The sequence below is a fragment of the Panthera leo genome, chromosome A2 (genome assembly GCF_018350215.1).
Source record: "Panthera leo isolate Ple1 chromosome A2, P.leo_Ple1_pat1.1, whole genome shotgun sequence".
In the NCBI taxonomy this organism is placed as follows: Eukaryota; Metazoa; Chordata; class Mammalia; order Carnivora; family Felidae; genus Panthera; species Panthera leo.
In genome coordinates this window covers 126,332,611-126,353,679 of record NC_056680.1, presented here as the reverse complement: position 1 = coordinate 126,353,679, position 21,069 = coordinate 126,332,611, and the positions used below count along the sequence as shown (strand labels likewise).

The 21,069-nt window shown below is 42.0% G+C and overlaps 1 protein-coding gene across 2 annotated transcripts in view; it reads left to right on the top strand.

The window, feature by feature from the left end:
* Positions 1–12,493: 12,493 nt before the first annotated feature.
* ELMO1 (engulfment and cell motility 1) overlaps positions 12,494–21,069 on the top strand; it is a 530,544-nt gene continuing 521,968 nt past the window's right edge. Inside the window, exon 1 of one of the 2 annotated variants that reach the window (XM_042922198.1) lies at positions 12,494–12,567. The gene's annotated coding sequence lies outside the window, so the exon portion shown is untranslated. Of the gene's footprint in view, positions 12,568–12,673; positions 12,744–21,069 lie in introns of those variants that run through there. The other variant, XM_042922210.1, reaches the window with a different exon arrangement.

The following is a 21,069-nucleotide window of genomic DNA, read 5'->3' as shown; positions in this document are numbered from 1 at the left end:
TTCTGTTTTTAAAAGAAATGAGAATTCTTCACAGGGGAAAAAAATTGGCATGAGAAGTGTTTTGGGTGGAGAGTAGTGCCATTTACTGAAGTTGGGAAGAAGGTGGGACAAGGGGTGTTGATGTGATTGGGTTTTAGACACAGTATGTTTGAAAGTGGAAGAATCAAGTAGGCAGGTGGATTTATGAGTTTGCAGTTCATGAGAATGTCTGGCTCAGAGATTTAGTTTGAAAGATATTCTCATATACATGGTATTTAAGGCTATGGGATTGGAATGGATTACTTTGGAAGGAATGGAATAGGACCCAGGCCAAGTCCTGAGGCAACCGAACGTTTGGAGGTCAGATGGAAGAGGCAAAACTAGCAAAAGAGCCCAAGAAGGTGGGGTCAGTAATGTTGAGGAGTGTGATTTGAAGGAAAACAAAAGGAAAGTATTTGAGAAAGAGCAAACAGCCAAGTGCGTGGAATACTGCTAGGAGTGCAGTGAATGAGGACAGATTTCCTTCTGAGCTGATACACCCCAGCTGGTTGGTGGCCTTGTCAAAAACAGTGTCGACAGGGTGGCAGGAACAGAAGTCAGATTGGAATGGATTATAAAGGAGATGGAGGTGAGGAAGGAGAGATGATAAGGGTGTAGCTTTGAGAGAAATTTTGCTGTAAAGGGGAGCAGAGAAATTACTTTCTGCCTATGTCTATAACACATACAAGACATACATTTTGAACACACTACAATACTTCTTTTTCAAGACTACTCAAAATATAAGAAGAATCAATAGACCAAATAGGAATATTTATAATAAATGTGTGATATGGGAGAAGTCTTCTGTTAATCACAGTACTTTTTTGTTAATTTCTGTTCTATCCTACACAGCTAAATAAATAATAGCTGACAACTTAGGAGCAACTGAAATTTGCCAAATAAAATAGATTATTTTATTCAACACTCATAACAACCCTATGAGGAAGGTACTCTGACTACCCTGTCTTATATATGGGGAGTTCAAGTCTTGGAGACTTAAAAGATTACATTGGACCACAGACCTAATAAGTGGTAGAGGCATGATTGGAACCCAAGTTTTGACTTCAGAGTCTGCATTCCTAAACTTAGCAAAACAAGAGTTGGAGATAAGAAAGAAGGTATTACTGACACAGGATAAAAGCTAGAATCTAAGCCATCCTCATTTACAGAGAAATGGTCTTTCACAATTCACTCATAATTTTGGTAAGAAGATGAATGTCTTTGTTAAATAATCTTCGGAAGTAATTTAGATAATTCTGTGGGTGGCTGAGAATGAACGAACAGAAGGCTTTGATGTGATCCCTCTGCCCCTTTTTTTTTAAATGCAAGCAGGACAGAGATTTAGGAAATGCCATCAATGTGCCACTAAATCTGGAATATTTAAGACTGAATATTCTAAAGGTCTCTAACAATATGCCCCAGACATTCATAAAGGAAGTGTCTGAGTAAGAGTAGTACATCCTTTATTTACTGGGTTTATGAAAATGTGCCTATAGCAATAGCTTCTAGGTACGTTTTTTAAAAAGTAGGTTCCCCAAACATTTGACTAACCAGAACCCACATTTCATCAGTGTATAAGGCAACATCCAGGTAGAAAAGTTGAGTCTCATGCATGGCCTAAAGAGATCAGCAAATGCATAGAGGTAAAGAAAAGACATAGGTGAAGTGTGAGCCAGAATAGGATGAATGCCCTCTGAAAACAGAATCCACCTGGCTCTCCAAACCAATGGCTGCCCTACTCATTTACAGAGCAAAGAGACACAACTCAACTCTAAGAAATGTTTAAGGCCACAGTCATTTAGTCGTCTATGCATTTAGTCATCTTGCAAATGGTTTTGAGTTTTTCAAAGCACGTCACGGTGCAAAGAGGCAGTTCAAGCTCTTGAGGAATTTATGATCTTCAGGAGAGATGAGTTCCTTGGCTTATCTGCCAAGTGCCACAGGAGTGACAGATACCAAAACAGGGTGGTTGTGAGAATAGAAAAAAGAGTAGTGAACAGTGTCAAAGACTCTAAGGCAAAGGTGTAATACAGATTTAAAAAAAAAAATCACAAATTTTAAAGGAAATATGTTGCCCACTATTTAAATTGCAAAGAAAAGAATTAAAACAAACATTTAATTCATTCTCAGCACTGATATTTCTGGGTATGCATTTGTACAGTTGAAATATGTAATGTACATTAAAAAGTCTCTTTTTCATTCAGTGATATGTTGTGTTTCATACCACATTATATAATTTTCAACATCGTTAAAAATTCATCTTATATACAGGCCATTTTAATGAGTATTTAATACTCCATTATGTGGTTAAACTACAACTTATTTAGGCATTGCCCTTTTTTTGACCATTTGAGTTCAATGCAACTTTTGAGATAACTTGAGATATACACTTTAGTGCCAACCATGTTTGTCTTGCTCTGATTGTTTTAAGTACACATCACCAGAGTGAGTGAAACTTCTGGATCAAAGGACAGGAACATTTTTAGGGCTTTAGTTAGATGATGTTCCAGGAAGATTACAGCAATTTTTACATCTTCAAGGAAACTCTAGGTGTGTCTGTCTCATTAAACAATGGACTACCATAATCATCACTTTTATATATATATATTTATATATATATATATATATAAATATATATATATATATTTAATGAGTAAAACAATTACTCATAGTTATTTGAAATCTTTGAGTTCTTTGCTTAAATTCCATTAATATTCCATAAGCCACCTGCATTTTCCCTCTTATGAATAATCCGTTAATATCCCTTGCTTATTTGCTTTTTGGAGTTCTAGTGTTTTAATGATGTGTTTGAGTTCATTGTATATCAAAAATCATAACCCATTATCATATCTGTAACAAATATTTCCAAATATCTTCCTCACTAATGGTTTGCCTTTCAATTGTCTTTGCTTTATGTCAGCAGGATGGACAGAAGCAGAGGCAGAGATGCCTTAAAGCATTTGATGCCTTTGGGAGGTGGAGGGTTCAAGGTGAGTGTGGAGTTTCTGGACACATGTGTATCCCTGTCCTGGCAGATGAGTCTGAAAGTGGCTGTGAAGAGCTGTGTATGGTTCATAGTTTGGACTATTGTTAGTATACAGTGACAGACAATTGGAGGCTTAAAAGAAAAAAAGGAAGTGACATGATCAGACCTACCTCTTAGAAACAGAGATCTAATGGTTGGAAGAAGGGTGGGTTGGAGGGGGAAAGGGCCTTACCAGTCTGTTCCTGGACTATTGAAGCAGCCTCTTTGGTGGTCTCCTTGGTTTAACTTACATGACTTTGGGGTGCCTGGGTTGCTCAGTCAGTGAGCGTCCAACTCTTGGTTTCAGCTCAGGTCATGATCTCATGGTTTGTGGGTTTGAGTCCCATGTGGGTCTCTACACTGACAGTGGAGAGCCTAGTTGGGATTCTCTCTCTCTTCCTCTCTCTCTGCCCTTCCCCTGCTTGTGCTCTCTCTCTCTCAAAATAAATAAATAAACTTAGAGACTTACCTGACTTTTTCTTTATGCTTAAATTTGAATATTTAAATTTAAGTTAAAATAAGGAATGGAGTATAGGACATTTCTTTCTTAGAGAAAGAAATAAAATAGATAAAGATGAGTGAAGATCCCAATAAACTGCAAGTGTTTGTGGGGCCAACATTAAAGGAATACAGGATTTTCTTTTCCAACATGTGGTTGTTTGGTGGACATATTTGATTAAATCCTAGAAATTATGTAGAAAAGTAGGAGCGATAAAATCATAAGAGATAGGCTTGCCTGAGAGCAGAAGGCATCGAGTGCTAGAGTTTAGGATTATTTGTAGGTGATGGGTAACCTTTATGTGTTAGACATGAATAAAGTAGCTTATTGGGAACATTAACTTGAGAATGTGTAATATTGATTGAAAAGGGAGAGAATAGAAGCAGGAAGATCAGTCATAAGTTTATTGCTTTGGTACAACATTTCTGGAGGGCAATTGGTGATATGTAACAACAATATAATACATCCATCTTTAAAAAAAATTTTTTTACATTTATTTTTGAGAGACAGAGAGAGACAGAGCGTGAGCAAGGGAGGGGCAGAGAGAGAGAGAGAGAGAGAGAGAGAGAGAATCAGAAACAGGCTCTAGGCTCTGAGCTGTTAGCACAGAGCCCAACGTGGGGCTCGAACTCACGAACTGTGAGATCATGACTTGAGCCAAGGTCGGACACTTAACCGACTGAGCCAAGCAGGTGCCCCAATACATCCATCTTTTGACCCAAGAATTTAACTCTTGGGAATTTATTAAAGAAATAATAGAAAAAGTGTTTAAAGTTGTAGGTGCAAAGATGTTAACTGAGCTGTCATTTATAATAGAGAAACAGTTTTAAAACTAAATATCCAACAATAATTCATAAGATGAAATACTATGTCATGACACAAATCTGTATTTACTAACCTTGAAATGGTTTCAAAATACACTTCAATGATGGGGTGCCTGGGTGGCTCAGTCCGTTGAGCGGCCGACTTCAGCTCAGGTCATGATCTCGCGGTCCCTGAGTTCGAGCCCCGCGTCGGGCTCTGTGCTGACAGCTCAGAGCCTGGAGCCTGTTTCAGATTCTGTGTCTCCCTCTCTCTGACCCTCCCCCATTCATGCTCTGTCTCTCTCTGTCTCAAAAATAAATAAACGTTAAAAAAATTTTTTAAAAATACACTTAAATGAAAGCAGAGAGATGAAAAACAGTATATTTAGAATGCCTCCACCTTTACTTTAATCATATATATCATCTCATCCTAGTAATCCTTGTAGAATTGTCATCTCAGTGGTGATTTCTAAAGCAAATATTATTTAGAATAAATTTCACCAAATAAAATGTTCAAATTCCTCTCTTTCCTTCCTATCAGGAATGGAGTAAAATGGGACAGGGGCTAGGGCCTCAGTAAGTCTGTGCCTAATGTTAAATTAGTGTAAGTTCCATGTACTGTACATTTGTAATATACAGTAACATGCCACTTCTGCTTCATTTCGGTAACTGCAAAGGCACTTTTCCCCAAATACCGTTTATCATCTGATAGCCTCCAACTGAAGTCTTCAACAGTCCCCATAAGGTCAGCTATAGAAGCGTGGCATGGATCTCTGTTAAAGCACAACGATCATGGCTCTGGATTGAGAAATCTGCTTTCAGTCCCCATCTGCCACTTTATAGTGAATTTGGCAAGTCACTTAACCTCTTTGAGTCTGTGTTTCATCCTTAAGTGGGGATAATAAAATATCTTTCCTTTAGTTTATGTGAATTGAACACAAATAAAATCCCTTCCTTGATTTAATTCTTGTCTCTTCAGACGAGGAAATTTAGACAAGGAATATAAACACTGGGGTAGCTTGTTTTATTTTTTATCTTAATTAAAAGTAACATATCCACAACTCATTGTATAAAATGCTGAAATATGTTTCCTTTATAATTAGTCTTTTTGGAATAAAACATAGATTATTTTCCCCAAATATCACAAACCTTTCCTATTTTCATAAGTGTACATGCAAATTAAAGAGGATCTCACCTTAATTATAAGTATTTAAGATAACATAATTATGTTACTCACGTAACCTACCTCAGATTTATATTCAAGTCCATAGTGTATTTTCCAGAAAAAAAGGCCTACCATCTTTAGGTTCATCTAAAACATTTTGCTCAGGGAAACAAAATGCTATTTACGATTTTTACGGTCAGGTAAATATATAAAGAATCCTACTTGGTTTTTACTTTCCCCATTCAAAACCTAAATACTAGGCTTTTTAGGAGAACAAATACACATGCTTGCAAGTGAGTAATTACTTTCTTGGTCATAATGCTATTGTATTAACATGAGATCTAATGTTATTCCTCCAAATTTAACCCAAATACTTAGCAAAACTTTTTTTATGCACGTCTTAAGAGCCATATCAAGTCCAAAGCCTTAAAATTGGCAATTAACAGTAAAATTACTACCGTATCTCTAAATTATCTTTTCACATTTCATCCTTCCACCCCCTTTTTTCCTTTGAAATAAAAGAAGAAATAAGGTCATGTTTGGGGGCAAACAATATAGGGTGTTGACAAAGAACTGCAAAAATTGGGACACTGTCTTAAAATAAAATTGATGTCATTGTGGATGTTTGAGAGTTGAAAGTAACCTTCAATCAATCTGGGGCCCTAAATCCAAAAAAATCAATGTATATAAAACTACAGATGAGCTAAGTTTTTGTAGGTATATATGTCCTTGGAGAGACCAAGTTAGTAGGTCAGCTGAGGTGTGCTAACCCCTGAATTGTATGTGGTGACCCAGGAGGGGAAGTGGAAAGATGTGATTATGATTCCTGGAAATGATGTAAAGAAAAATGTGGAAGAGCATAATGGTTCAGAGTGTCCATTTAATGTGTCATGTGCCTGGAAAAAGAAGACAGTGTTTTAGGAGAATACTGAGTGGTCTCTGGAGGGTACAACTGGGTGTTCTATAGACCAAAAGGAGAGCTTTTTAAAAATCCAACAAAAAAAAATTTTTTTTCTTTAATTTTAGAGAGCACCAGTGGGGGAGAGGGGCAGAGAGAGAGAGAGAGAGAGAGAGAGAGAGAGAGAGAGAGAGAGAGTATCTTAAGCAGGCTCCATGCTCAGTGTGGAGCCTGGCACAGGACTCAATCCCATGACCCTGGGATCATGAACTGAGCTGAAATCAAGAGTTGGACACTCAACCGACTGAGCCATCCAGGCACCATTAAAAATCCATTTTAATGAAGCATAATTTATATACAATAAAATTCACCTTTTTAATTTTTATTTTTTAGAGAGAGAGAGCACATGTACATGCACATGAGCAGGGGAGGGGGTAGAGGAAGAGGGAGAGAAATAACTTCAAGCAGGCTCCATGCCCAGCACCAAGCCCAGTGCAGAGTGCAGCTCGATCCCACTACTGTGAAGTCATAACCTGAGCTGAAGCCAAGAGTCAACACTTAACTAACTGAGCCACCCAGGCGCACTCCATCTTTTTTAAAAGTAAAGATTTTTATTTTGAGATAATTGTGTATTCACACACAGTTGTGAGAAATAATACAGAAATATTCCTTGAACCATTTATCCAATTTCCTCCAATGGTGAAACTATAGTAAAATATTGTTCGGGAGCCTGGGTGGCTCAGTCGGTTAAGCGTCCGACTTCGGCTGAGGTCATGATCTCACCGTCGTGAGTTCGAGCCCCGCGTCGGGCTCTGTGCTGACAGCTTGGAGCCTGGAGCCTGCTTGAGATTCTGTGTCTCCCTCTCTCTCTGACCCTCCCCCGTCCAGACCCCCATTCAGTTTTGCTCTGTCTCTCTGTCTCAAAAATAAACATTAAAAAAATTAAAAAAAATATTGTAATATTGTACTATTATACAATTGACCTTGACTATATCAATGTCAAAATCCTGGTTGTGATACTGTATTGTAGTATTATTATAAAATATAGTATATACCATACTGTACTATTGTATACTGTGTAAAAAAACCAACATATTGACATTGACACAGTCAAGGTAAAGAGCAGTTCTATCACCACAAGGATCCCTCATGTAGTACTTATATAGCCATCCCCCCAGCTTCCCCCACTTTCCCACTCCACCATCTCTGACCCCTCCCAACCACTAATCTGTTCTCCAGTTCAACAGTTTTATCATTTCAGGTATGGTCTTTAAATAGAGTCAGACAGTGTGTACCCTTTTAGGATAGGATTTTTTTCACTCAGCATAATTCCCTGGTAATTCATCCAAATTGTTATGAATATCAGTAGTTCATTCCTTTTTACTGCTGAGTAGTATTCCATGATACAGAGGACCACAGTTTACTTAGCTAATCATCCACTGAAAGACAGAATGTACTAATTTTAACTTTGTGTTTTTGATGAATTTTAACAAATTGATACACCCATGGAATCATTGCCATAATCATAAACGGGACATTCATACAAAAGAAATGAAAATATATGTTCACACACACATTACGTGAATGTAGCAGTTTCATTCATACTAGCTAAAAACTGGAAGCAATCCAATGTCCAACCACAGATGAATAAATAAAAGAATAAATAATGATATAGCCATACAGTGCAATACCACTCACTCAGAAAAAAGAAATGAACTACTGGTATAAATATCATACATAATGAAAAAAGCAAGACCTAAAAGAATATATGCTCTATGATTCCAATTATGTGGATTTCTAGAAAAGAAAGCTTTTTTAGCATCAGAGAGCAGATCAGTGATTGCCTAGGGCTGGGAGGGAGGAGGGGAACGGTTGACTGCAAAGGGGCACGAGAAAACCTTTCTTGGTTTAAGAGAACATTTTAAACCCTAAACTGGGGAGAATCTGTTGCTCAGAATAGAAGGATGTTACTTTCACAGAAAACAAGGAAGTGCTGAGAAATAAATTTGTTTATGGAGGATGGTAAAAAGAGCAGAGTAGGGAAAATAGATGCCCAAAGGACCAAACTATAGAAGAATAAAGAACTCCAAAGGTGAAAAGAGTGGAAACTTGAAAGAAACTTCTCAAAGCTTCAAATTACAGAAAGCTGGTTGGAGCCTCATAACACCAGGGATGTGAGCCTCACCTATTTGACACTGAGTTTGTAAGATGTAAATTTCCCTACTTGATTTTGTGATCTTTTTTTTTATTAATAATTCTACACTTGTAAAAAAGAAAAAGAATTTTTATTTTTAGAGACAGAGTGTGATTGGGGAGAGGGGAAGAGGGAGAGAGAGAGAGAGAGAGAGAGAGAGAGAGAGAGAAAGAAAGAAAGAGAGAGAGAGAATCCCAAGCAGGCTCCATGCTCAGTGTGGAGCCTGACATGGGGCTCAATCCCATGACCCTGGTGATCATGACCTGAGCTGAAATCAAGAGTCAGACGCTCAACCAATTGAGTCATCCAGCTGCTCTGGTTTGTGATCTTTACACAGCTGTGCTCCCTGTCCTTCTTTGGGTCTGGAAGGAGAACTTAGCCCTGTATATGCAGAAGCAAAGAATGTGGAGACTGCAGGTGTGGAAATTCTGCAGGAAAATTGACAGGAAAATTCTCTCTGATTCCACTAATTGGTAAGACATGAAATTACCTCCAATAGCAGAAAGCAAACAAGGAACATTTTCTTTGCATTTCTTGGGACTCTTTCATGACAAGATACACTGTGATATTTTCTACTGATGCCCTGCTGGAAGTCCTCTCTACTCCTCCCAAAAGTATGGAGTGCTGACATAGTAAATGGCATGCCCAGATGGAAATAAGCCCTTTTAGCCTAATACATATCCCCAAATCCCCTCTACCCTTGAAGGAGACAGTACTTCCCTGGTTGTAGAGAGAAAGACTGGAGCAAAACAAAGACAATAGGACTGGAGGCATGAGTTCAGTCTGAAAGAGAACATAAGAACAGATGTCCAAAACCAGGTGAGAGTAGGGGTGAATACTAATGCCAGGGGGCCTGGAGGTGGGAGAGACGTAAGATATGGTTACTGGGATTCAGAACTGGGGAAATAAACTAAAGTAAATAGGAAGCAAGAAGGAATCAAATTAAGTGGGGAGGATTGCTAGGAGATGCTAAAACCACTGGTTAAAAGATCATTCTGGAATAGGATATTTGCACAGTGTAAAGTATCCTGTCACAGATTTATTATTACTTGTAAAGGGAAAACTTACTTTTTCACTGGAGTTAATTCACTTGGTGGTGACATTTCCCAGGCGGTTAAAGTTAGTACCACCAAGACTGGCATAGACTGACAATGCATATACCAGTGTGATGTAGTGTCGAGTACCCATATCGCTCATGAAATGTTCTTACCAAAAATGTTTAACCTGAAGCCCTAATCCATATAGCAAAAAGGACAAAGGATAAAGGGGTAAGTGAAATCACACCACAAGAGACAGATAAATCCGGAGTGTGAGCTATTCTCTAAGAGGGTTTGCCTGGACCTCACACCTTATTAGTAACAAGGATTAGAAATACAGGTTCTACATAGAAGGAAGGGGATATTTTGCCTCCTAATACTGTAGGCAATAGATAAAGTGAACGGATGAGTTAGAATCTGGATGACCAAAGAAGAAACCTCAGTTAGACCCTGAGACCCAAAGCTTAAGAAAAAAATTGGAGGTTAAGACCAGGGTCTCACTATACAGCATTTATAGAATAAAAGTGAGAGGAACTAGTGAATCCAAAGACTCTGATCCTTATCATGGCAGAGGAAGCCACTTAGTGGGGTGTTTTCCAGAACCCTGATCTGTTCTCACCTAATCTGTGGGTGTGGGGAGACACTGATGCCTGACTGCATCAAATTCAAAAAGACTTAGAGAAGGTGAACCAGGGTCTTTGGTCCCAGAGATCAACCACATAAACACAGACATGACCTAACAGTAACATAACAAAGAATTTTGCCTTGCAATTGGGTCAGCAGTGAGATAGATGCATTCGAAAAATAATTGACAAGATTTAGCTGTATTGTTTGTAATGGTTAATTAATTAATTAATTTATATGACAACTGATTTTTTTTTAAGGATCAAGACTGGTGTCCTTCAAGGGAAAGATGGTTAAGATGAGAGAGATTTGAAACCATAGGATTTGAAACCATAGAAGTTAGAGTAACAGAGAGCATTTAATCCTCAGGAGAATGTTTAGATAGAATTCAGTGTCTGTCTTCAAAAATCTGAAAAAGGGTATCTCTTGGAGGAGGGATGTGACTTATTCCATGTTAACTGCAGAGGGCAGAGCTGGGATCAAAGGGTACAAGGAGGTGGATTTGTCTAATTGCTGTGCAAGGAGAGACACAGAGTTCCCTGTTTACTCTTGGAACAATTATGACAGCTAACATTTACTGAGTGCTCATGATGTCTGCACTATAGTTGAAGTCTTTATATGTCTTAGCTAAAAAGTTGTGGATCAAATTCATAGTTACCATTACAAGTGCTCATAGCATCATTGGTAAAGGTTCCTTTTACTGGCTGCTTATTAACTTATTTCGTTTGGATACTTACCTATTTACTGTTATTATATCATTATCATTTTACAGATGAGGAAGGCTGATTACTTTTCTGGAATCATCCTACTTTAAGTTATTGGCTTATAATGATCTGGACCCAAGTCTTCCTGCTACTAATATTGCCTTCAGAGGTTATGCATATAATAAGAGGTCAGATCAGGGCTGTTCATTAGAAATATAATGTGAGCCACTAATGAGAGCCATATGTGTAATCTTACTTTTTCTATTAGCCACATTAAAAATGTAAAAATAAGCTATTGAAAATATTTTAATTATTACATATATATGTATTTATACTTATATTTTAACCCAATACAATAACCCAACTGACTCATCACATCTTAAACTATTATCATTTGTTCAAGTGATGTAATCAACACAAAAATTATTAACAAGGTATTTAACGTTCTGTTTTTCACACTAAGTTCTGTGTCTATATTTTCATAACATCTCAGGACTAGCCACATTTAAAGTGATAGTTGCTCGGGGCTCTCGGGTGCTAATGAGGAGCCAGCACAGGGTTAAAATTTAAATCTCTTGGCAGGGGAGAGAGTGGGATTGCAATTTAAAGAGGACCTTTACCTTCCACCTTATATTCCAATGCCTCCTTGCTCCTGATTTACCTCCTTTGCCAGTTTGAAGTAACAACTGCCTTTGTCTTTTCTGGTAGAGCCAACGTATATACTTCTGAATTTGGAGAAAGCAGGTGTTTTTCCTGCAACCTTCCAAGGACTGTCATTTCCCTTCTGGCAGCTACACTGGGAGTTCATTTGTTTGAATTTTGCTTTGAAAGTCACAAAAGTAGGTTGCATTAATTAAATAACGTACTCCAAATACCAAATTGGGGGTAGAACGTCTTGCTTTATGAAAAGTTATGCAAAATTAGGGAGTCCTTGGTTTAATTGATTAGAAATAAATAGTGTAAATGCATAGGTGACTATAAGAGGGAGTAAAGGTTTTGTTATTTTTGCCACGCTGCTCACGGGTAGAGGCAGAGCGTCAGAACAAACACACCAGCCTCTTAAAGTAGCTTTAAAACAGCCCACCGAAGTTTCCCCTCGAAATTCCAAACCAGCTGCCAAAAATGAAAGCTTATAAAAAGATGCCACGCGCTCTCGGCCTCCCGGAGGTGGCGCTATGACGGTGACGGAGTTAATTAGTGCCTGCAAAGCGCCGCGTGTGAGCTCATCCGAGAAGTCATGCTCTGCACACATATTATTTATAGCCGATCTGAGGCGTGCACGGTGTTTGACATTTTTCTTCTTTTTAAGTAGGGGGACTTCAAAAAGTCGTGGACATTTCCCTCCACCCTCCACCCCGCAGGCAAAGTGCAGTAGGCAGGCTCCAGGGCGCGGGCGGGAGGTGAAAGCGCCAACCACGCGTGCCGGCGTGCAGGTGCCGGGGGCGGCGGCGGCCACTCTGCAGCGTCCGCTCGGGAGGAGAGTTCGCGGTTGATCTCGGGATGCCTTGCAGATGCAAAATGTGTCTCTGGCCAGCAGGAGGAAGGAAGAGGAAGTGAGAGCAGCGGCAGCCGGCGGCGCAGCAGCCGGCGGATCCCCAGTGTAAGTGCGTGTGCGCGGGCGAGGATGGGCACGGGATAGAGGCAGAGCCACCCATACGGCCGCGGCCCGTAGCTGAGGGACAGAGCTTCTGGCCCCCTTCAATGGTCACGGGTCGCCAGAGCTCTGGTCGCACGGAACCCTCGCCGCCACCACCGCTGTCCTGCGACCCCGGGCAGGTTCGTAAAGTTTCCTGGATTGGCGCCGCGCCCCGACTCGCTGACCTCAGCGCGGCCGGGGAGGGAGCTGAGGCTGGGGCACTGGAGGAGGCGTCCTGTTCTGGGGGACTCTGGGCGCCGCGGAGACACTTTTGTTTCCTCCCTGGGGGCTCCGCGGCTGGAGCAGGGGTAGCCGCGGCGCTCTGCGGGGCGAGGGCTGCGGGCGCTCCGGGGCGCTCAGCAGTTGGGGAAGTCTGGGTAGAGCCGGGCGGCTGGAGTGGGAGTGGGAGTGGGAGCGAAGGGAGGGCGCGCGGGAGATGGAGAGCAGGGCCCGGGGCCCGGGAACCCGCGGAGGCGATTTGGCCAGGGCCGGCTGGTGGGGGCCGCCGAAGGACTGCGCTGCTGGCTCGGGGGGGACAGGGGACAGGGGAGTGTGGGATTTGGGGGCTTGGAGATCCGAGAGGCTGCGCCTGGGAAGGTACTGGCAGCTCGGGCTCCGGCTTTTCTCTGGTACTCGCAGATGGGAGGGAATCCCTTGGCGATCGCGCTCTTGGGAGGGGACAGCGATGGGCTAGAGGGATGGAGGGCCCGAAGGGGCAGGAGGAAGCGATTGGGGCGGCTGGGACCCTCAGGGGCGACAGTTAGTAAATACTCGCCTCCTGGGAACGTGCCGGGGTCTCCCGCTGGGACTCGGAACGAAGGAGGCGGGGGCAGGGGGGTTCTGTGGGAGATACTGGCATGGAATGGGGGGGGGGCACGCGGCGCGCCTTCAGAGTAGGGGCCAACGGAGCTTTGGGGGTCCTGGAATCCGAGCTGAGAGGGGCGGCGGAGATCGCTAGAGTAGCTTTGAGGAAGAGGAAATATAGAAGTCTGCCAGCCCTGGGGTGCGCGCGTGTGTTTGGGGTTGGGAAGTCCGTGTTGTGTCGCGGGCGCGCGCGAGGGCGGCGAGCGTGTGAGCAAGTGAGCGTGTGTGTGTGTGTGTGTGCTGTGTGTGTGTGTGTGTGTGTGTGTGTGTGTGTGTGTGTGTGTGTGATCGTGAGGGGCTCCGAGCTTGGGACTTCCCGCCAAGTGACCCTCTCCCGCTTGGGGGCCGGACGTTTGAAGTTGGCAATTCCGGGCAGAGGTTGTTGGCGGTGGGACCTGCGTTGACCTAAAGCTGCAGGGCTTGGCCTCCCCCAGTGACCTGGCCCTGGGGTCCTCTGGACAGCTCTTAGGACTCACTGAGCATATTTTGTGCAGCCCTGTGCCTCGGACCATGGGCCTGCTAACACCGCTGGCCAAGAAAGATGCGGACTTAATCCGCTGTATTTAAGATTTCAGAGAAGCTTGAGACCAGGGTTTCTGCCTCCGGAGGCAGGGGCTTGCAGGCTCCCAGGTTATCGCTGCTAGTGGCTTGGGGCTAGCGGTGGAAGAATTTCGGAGGTTTTTGTTTGTTTGTTTGTTTATAAAATAAAAGTAATTAATGATATGCATTTATGCATCAATCATTTGAGGGTAACTTTAGGAACTAGAGGGGCATAACCCCACTGGGGTTCACTTTTAGATCAAAAGGCTGGCAGTAGCTATTGTTAAGGGCCTTTTCTGGTTGTGGTTTTTCATTTTTCCCCTCCATACCCACTTCCCAAGGTTATTTCAAGGATTTTTGTTTCTCAGTTTACAGAACTGGGGACTCAGAAGTCCAGATACCCTGCCGTCAGGTGGCAGACTTTTTTTTTTTTTTTTTTTTTTTTTTTTTTTTTTTTATGGTTGCCCTTCTGAACTTCTGCTCTTTACTATGGTACATTTCCTATCTCTTGAGGGCTTACAGGTTAAATGTTGCCTTTTTTCCTAGTACATTTATTACTCAGATTTTTTTTTTTTTTAATTAGATGGACTGGTTGTGTTGGGAAATTGTGAGGGAATGACTTGACCTGCAGTGTTGGAACTCTGCAGTGGGGGGTGGGGTCTGGAGGGAAGGGAACTGGGGAAAAAGTTAGCAGGTGTCCGGGAAGGGGAAGTCGTGAGGCAGTCCCAGACCTGGGTCTGGTGGAATTTAGGATCCCTTTTTGGGCTACAGGATGGGTAGTCCTGTTAGTGGCCATATCTTCACACACCCCCCCCCCCCCCGCCCCCATCCCCTTGTCCTATTCCTACTTTTCTTAAAACTGCAGCCAATCTGATTGCCTTACATTCTTCTTTTTCACCAAGTTCTTTCCCCAGGACCTTTGCATATGTTATTCCTTTTGCACAAAGAACTTTTCCCCACATGTCCAGATGGCTCACTCCCTTGCACACTTCAGGTCTCTTCTACCCATTTGTCAGCTTATAGGCAGCCTTTTCTGACCTCATGTAAAATAGCAACCAGCCACTCCATGGTCCTCTTAAGTAACTCAGTTCCGCCCCCCCCCCCCCCCACTTCAGCATTTGTTACCCCCTGGCATTACATATTCATTTGTTTATTTGATTATGTCTGTTTTCCCATTAGAATGGAAGTTCCATGAGGGTAGGGACCTTGACTTGTGTATAGGTCCAGAACCTAGACTGATGTACTGACCGAGAGATGCCTATTATGGGAAATATACCAGGCAAATATTGCAGCATCAGTGGCAAGTGAACCCAGGTAACAGGCTTTTGCTTTCTTTCTTTCCTTTGTCCTTCCTACCATGCCCAGCCATTCTTCTTGCAGACCTCTTTCTGCCCTGAGTAGACTCAGAATTTTAGCCTGAAGAAAGGAACAGAGAGGTGATTCCTTGAGAGAGTAGAAGACCAGTACAGTTTATTGATAACACGTAGCCACTTCTGATCTGGTGTTTGTTTTATCATATTCCTTGGAGAAAGTGTTTGCAAAGTACGTGTTGCTTTACTCAAAGAAATACCCCCTCAGGAAGAAGGGCATTGCTGTGAGTGGGGTGAAGTCAGATAGCCACTATATCTTGTTCTGCTTTCCCAGAAGATGGAGGTGAAGGCAGAGGAGGAGAAGACGTAAGGAAGAAGAGAAGCGGCAAATGTCTAGAAGAAAAATGAAAGGGAGAAAACAGATGAGGGGCTTCTATAGTGCTTCTAAATCATAAGCATTTATGAAATTACAGTATTGAGATAAGATAATACTTAAGTGGTTTAAAGTAATTTACCCCCTTTGGGTGTTTGTTGTGAATGGGTGGGGAGAGGTGGAGGAAGAGAGTGCTTTGAAGCCCTTGCAGAGAGGATGTGGCTGGGGTGTGCCAAGGGGCTCTACTGAGTGCACACGTTGCTTACCTTACCATCTTTCTTAACACTGAAGGTTTAGAGCTAATCATTCCTATGGAGGACATTTCCTGTTCTGATCTAAGACACTGGGTACCCTTAAGGTTTGTAACAGGAAGCCTGCCACAACTTTTTAATGCCTGAAACCATCCAGGTGGGTAGTTTGGTTTTTAAGACATTCATTCTATTGAATTGGGAAAAGGTGGGGAATTACTAAACCCTGTCTACATCACAAAGCCTCAAGTGTTTGCTGCTAATTATGCAACTCCATCTCTGCTTCCTTCTTGTCAGCTAGTCTAGTGTTTTTGAAGTTTGGGGTTGCAGTCCAGGAGTAGACCATCATATCAATTTATCATGTCCAAACCAGCAGTTTAAAACATGAAATAGAAGGGTACAATGGAAAATAGGGTGTTTTACAAAACAGACACTGAATCTTAATGTCAAATGCGTTGCTTAAGGTTAAAAAAAAAGTCTATTAAAAGGTCTATTTTAATAACTCTGGAGGCCCTAGGAATCTACATGTTCAACCAGTTTGCCAGAGATCCTGATGAAAGTGGTTCACAAGGCCATACTTTAAGAAATATTTAGCTGCTCCCACCCCTTACCAATGCTATTGGTTTAATTTCCTGCAAGAGCTGCTATTTACAAATGTTCAATTAGATGCAGTGAAAGTGTTAGCCATTGACTTAACTTTTAAAATGCTACTGTTTATAGAACTTGATGATATGCCTGGCTGTGATTCTGCCATATTGGCAAAACTGGAAATCTGGTTGGTATGTTTGTCACTTACCGATATGGTGAGGCAGTAGATTCATCGGAAATAACTCTTTAACCTTACTTAGAATAAAATGAATGTACTCTTTTCTGGCCAAGTTTTAGTTTAGTGCTTTGGAGGTCTTTGGAAGCTTAATCAACTTTTCCTTTCATATTTTATACCCGGTATTCCCCATATGCCTATCTTAATTATTTTTGGACATTTGCAAAGACACTAGTCATCTTTTCTTGTGGCAGCCACGCTGCTGTGATACATAATTAGATAAAACATTTTATTTTATTTATTTATTTTTACGTAGGCTTCATGCCCAGTGCAGAACCCAGCACGGGTCTTGAACTCAGGGCCTTGAGATCAAGACCTGAGTCGAGATCAAGACTCAAGATGCTTGACCAACTAAGTGTTGGTTAAGGTACTTCTAAATAAAACATTTTAGAGGACTTGGGCTTGGGCCTGGCCAACCAAAGAAGAAAAAAGGGTGAGAACTTTAGCACCATCCAAAACAAAGATTTTAAAGACCAACCATCCAGGAGAGAGAGTGTGGCTCCCGTGAAAGGCATGTGGCCCCTGAAAGCCTTTGACTATGCTCAGCACAGCATTATTAGGTACAGCGAAGCCATCCCTGCATGCATAACACACAGAGGGGTTGCGGTTTTCAATCTCCTGGAAAATTTAGGTCGTGGGAGTATTAACAATTCTAACTTATTTATAATAACCAGTCCTGAGGCCCATAAAACATTGTTAGGATCCGGGGTTAGGTTAACTGTGTTTTCTAAACTTTCACAGGATAAGTGCAGGTACAGTTTGACCAGAATTTTGTCACTGGCCTAAGGAAGTGAACAGTGAAGTATCCAATAGGAATCTGTGTGGGAGAGGGAACGCTAGCACATTAAATAGAATTAACCACAGCAACAACCTGGCGTAGTGCTGAGTGGAGAGATTAGTCACATGTATAAATAGAAGGAGATGACGATCCCCAGTCAGTGTTCTAGGCCCCCACAAACACTGATTTCCAGAATCTGAGCAAGATTATTATTGGAACTTCAATTTTAGGAATTGAGGCTACAGTTTTGGCTATTTTAGTTCTAACAGTTAATTCAGGGAATAAAACTTCCCTCAGTTAGAAAACGTTTACTACTTGCTGGACTCCAGGACTACTGTGTGTTGGGTGGGTTGTCCTTGTTGGGTAAGGGACAGTGGTTGGAGGGTACCATGATTAGGTAAGCCCTGATTGAGCATTGCCTCAGTGGTCTTGGAGTCACAGGATCCGTGCGATATTTTCCTCCTTGCATCAAGAGCTGACACCCTTCTTCCCAGAATGCTGCTTTGGAAATGGTGGAGAATAGACAGCAGAGTATTATCCTACTTTACAGATGTGGCTTGGAGGAATGAAATGTCACAGGGATATTTGGAGAGTAGATCTGAGCTTTCCTGACTCTTCTTCCCCTGTTGGTCCTTTTCCGTGCACCATGATGCCTGTTTTGGTGATTTCCTGCTCTTGTTGGTTCTCTTGTACTAGCCTGGCCTGAGGCTAGAACCCCCATGTTGAGGTAGGCTGCAGTGCATCCAGGGAGCACTTCCCTCCTGTATGCTGGTAGAAGTGCCCTGGGTTCCAGTGGATGTGCTTTGGGTTGCCATGGCTCCCAGGGATGTGCTTTCTGCCCCTGAGACCAAGTTTTGCTGAGTTGGTGCCTCTCTTTGGATATCTCATTCCGAAGCTAAACTAGTGGGGGGGACAGCATGCCCATCACCTAAGCTCATGATATTGGAGCATATAAGCCAGAATGGAATTCATTAATCAAAAATGAGAACAGTGTTTGCCAAGGAGAATAGACACATATTCTTTAGCAAACACTTTTTTTTCCTCTCTCTCTGTGGGTGAGTCATGGTGAAAGCAAAAGCATGGAACCAGTTGGTGGTGGGGAGGGACCGAACGGTGGTAGGGAATACATTTAACAGCATTTTCCATCTAGTCTTAAGTTTTGCTACTTCTGCCCCATAGATTAATACCAACTAAGGGAACCAGAGACTGGAGTCTTCAACCAGAATGGTTTTTCCCTTGGGTGATGCTGAAGCTACTGATTCTGTTCTTTTTCTCCTTGCAGGCTATTGCCCTTTATTTTTTTTTTAAGTTTATTTATTTTTGAGAGAGAGAGAGAGAGACAGAGAGGGTGAGTGGGGGAGGGTCAGAGAGAGAGGGAGAGAGAGAATCCCAAACAGGCTCTGCAGTGTCAGCGCAGAGCCCGATGTGGGGCTTGAACTCATGAACTGTGAGATCATGACCTGAGCCGAAATAACCAACTTAGCCACCTAGGAACCTCTGGCTATTGCCAGTTTTATGTTGACTATTTCAGGCAGTCTCAATCTCAGGACTCTTGACCTATGGGGCTGGATAATTCTTTGTTGAGGGTGCTGTCCTGTGCATTGTAAGAAATACTAGCTTTTTTTGGCCTCTACCCTCTGGATGCCAGGAGCAACACCCAGTTCTAATAACCAAAAATGCCTCCAGACATTGCCTATTGTTCTTGAGAGGGCAACCCCTCATCCCCCAATTGAGAACCATTGTTTTGTTTCCTTACGTAAATTAGACTAATTGTGTGCTGTCTGACAGGCTAGACTTTTGATAGCAGTTTGTAAGTGCCCCAGTTTTCTCGATACTGGTGAATTCTTAGACCCTGAGGTGGTGTATTCACAGATAGATGGCCTCACCCTATATGTTCTTTTATTTTCCCTAGATCTTCAAATTTCCTCTGGAGCTTCCTTCCCTCCTGTCTTACAATTGTCTTCCTAACCCAGCTCCCTTTCAAGTTTGAATTTCATGTGTGTTTCTTCCTGGTCTGCTGTGGCTGAAGAAACCTTGCAGCTCATGACTTTATGTTTCAGTTTCCACAGAAGGTCTGGAATTCTGGCCACTGGTTGCTGCCTTAACCATCACCTCTACCTAATGGGAATATGATAAAGGAAATGAGGAAGGTGGTTAACAAAGCTCAGTTTGGCTACGTTCAGAGGCCTCTGTCACAAGATTAAGGAAGTGTCTGTGTGGGAATGAGTTAACAGGGTGAAATACCTCCTCCATTGCTTGTAAAATGTACCTTGGCTAGTTGGATAGTAATAGATATTGATATTCCATTAGTGTGACCAGGACATTGTACTGGTCAGGGGAAAAGCTTTAAGGTACGTTTGTATGTGAAGCCCTTTCCCCCTCTATCCATTAGATTTCTGTCCTAATCTTGCCACATTTATTTTCTTATGTAATTATCTGTCGACCTTTTATTTACCTTCACTGTTTGGCTGCAGTAATAGTGCAGAGCATCATCTAGTGGCTTAAGTAATGTAGAAATATTGCTGGCTTGTATGCTGGCTATGTCTCCCCAAGGCAGCAGCCTTCTTATAAGTCACAGCCCTATGCCAACCCTCCACCCTTCCTTCCGCCCTTTGTGCCTTTTTTTTTTTTTTAAGTTTGAAATTACGTTTAGAGAGCCAGCATTTTGTGCTATGGGGTTCTGTGGCTGAGCAGTACTAGATGAGCTATATTTTCCAGGCTGCTACACACAATTACCCTTAATTTTGAAGCGTAATGCATTTCAAAATATTTTTTTTTTTCCTGTTTTCAGGCTCTTTAATCCAAATGCAGAGCCACAGCTGGCTTTGCCCGTGGCCCTGAAAAGGCATGTGGCTTGGGAGGTAGAGCTAGTGGAAGGACTTTGGTTAGATTGCGTATTTTTGGCCGAGTGAAGAGTGAATTCCAATCACACTCAGTAAGCCTGGTTTTTACTTGACTCCTGACCACCTTCGCCCCTTGCCCCGCCTCACCGTTTTTAGAGCATTTTTAGAGTAGACCCTGTGCCCCAGTTATTCCAATTGTGGGCCACTCTGTGGGAAGTGACTGAGTACTCAAAAATTTAGGTTTGGGGGAAGGGGTTGATTCTATCATACACTTAATAGTAAGCATGTGTTGTGTATGTATGTGTGAGAGAGAAAGACACACACACATACACATACATTTATGCAGCTCTCTTAATAATGAAAGGTCTTAGAAGTAAAGACACTTACTATATCAGCTGCTAAATCTTATTTTCTTCAGTGCTTGTCATATTTACAGCAAGTCAGTACAAATTTTGTTAAATCAGAACCTTTATCAAGGAATGAATGTTTCCATCATTTTTGGACTTACTCTACTGCCACGAAGTGACTTCAACTCATTAGAACTATTTTCTCAGTTACTATCCATTCTTCAGTAGAGAGTTTTGGGAAACATTTGCCTGGGTTTATATGAGAGAAGCACAATAAAGATTTATTTGTTAATTGTAGTATACTTTAAAAAATAAATGTGTGGCTTACACTTAAATGCAT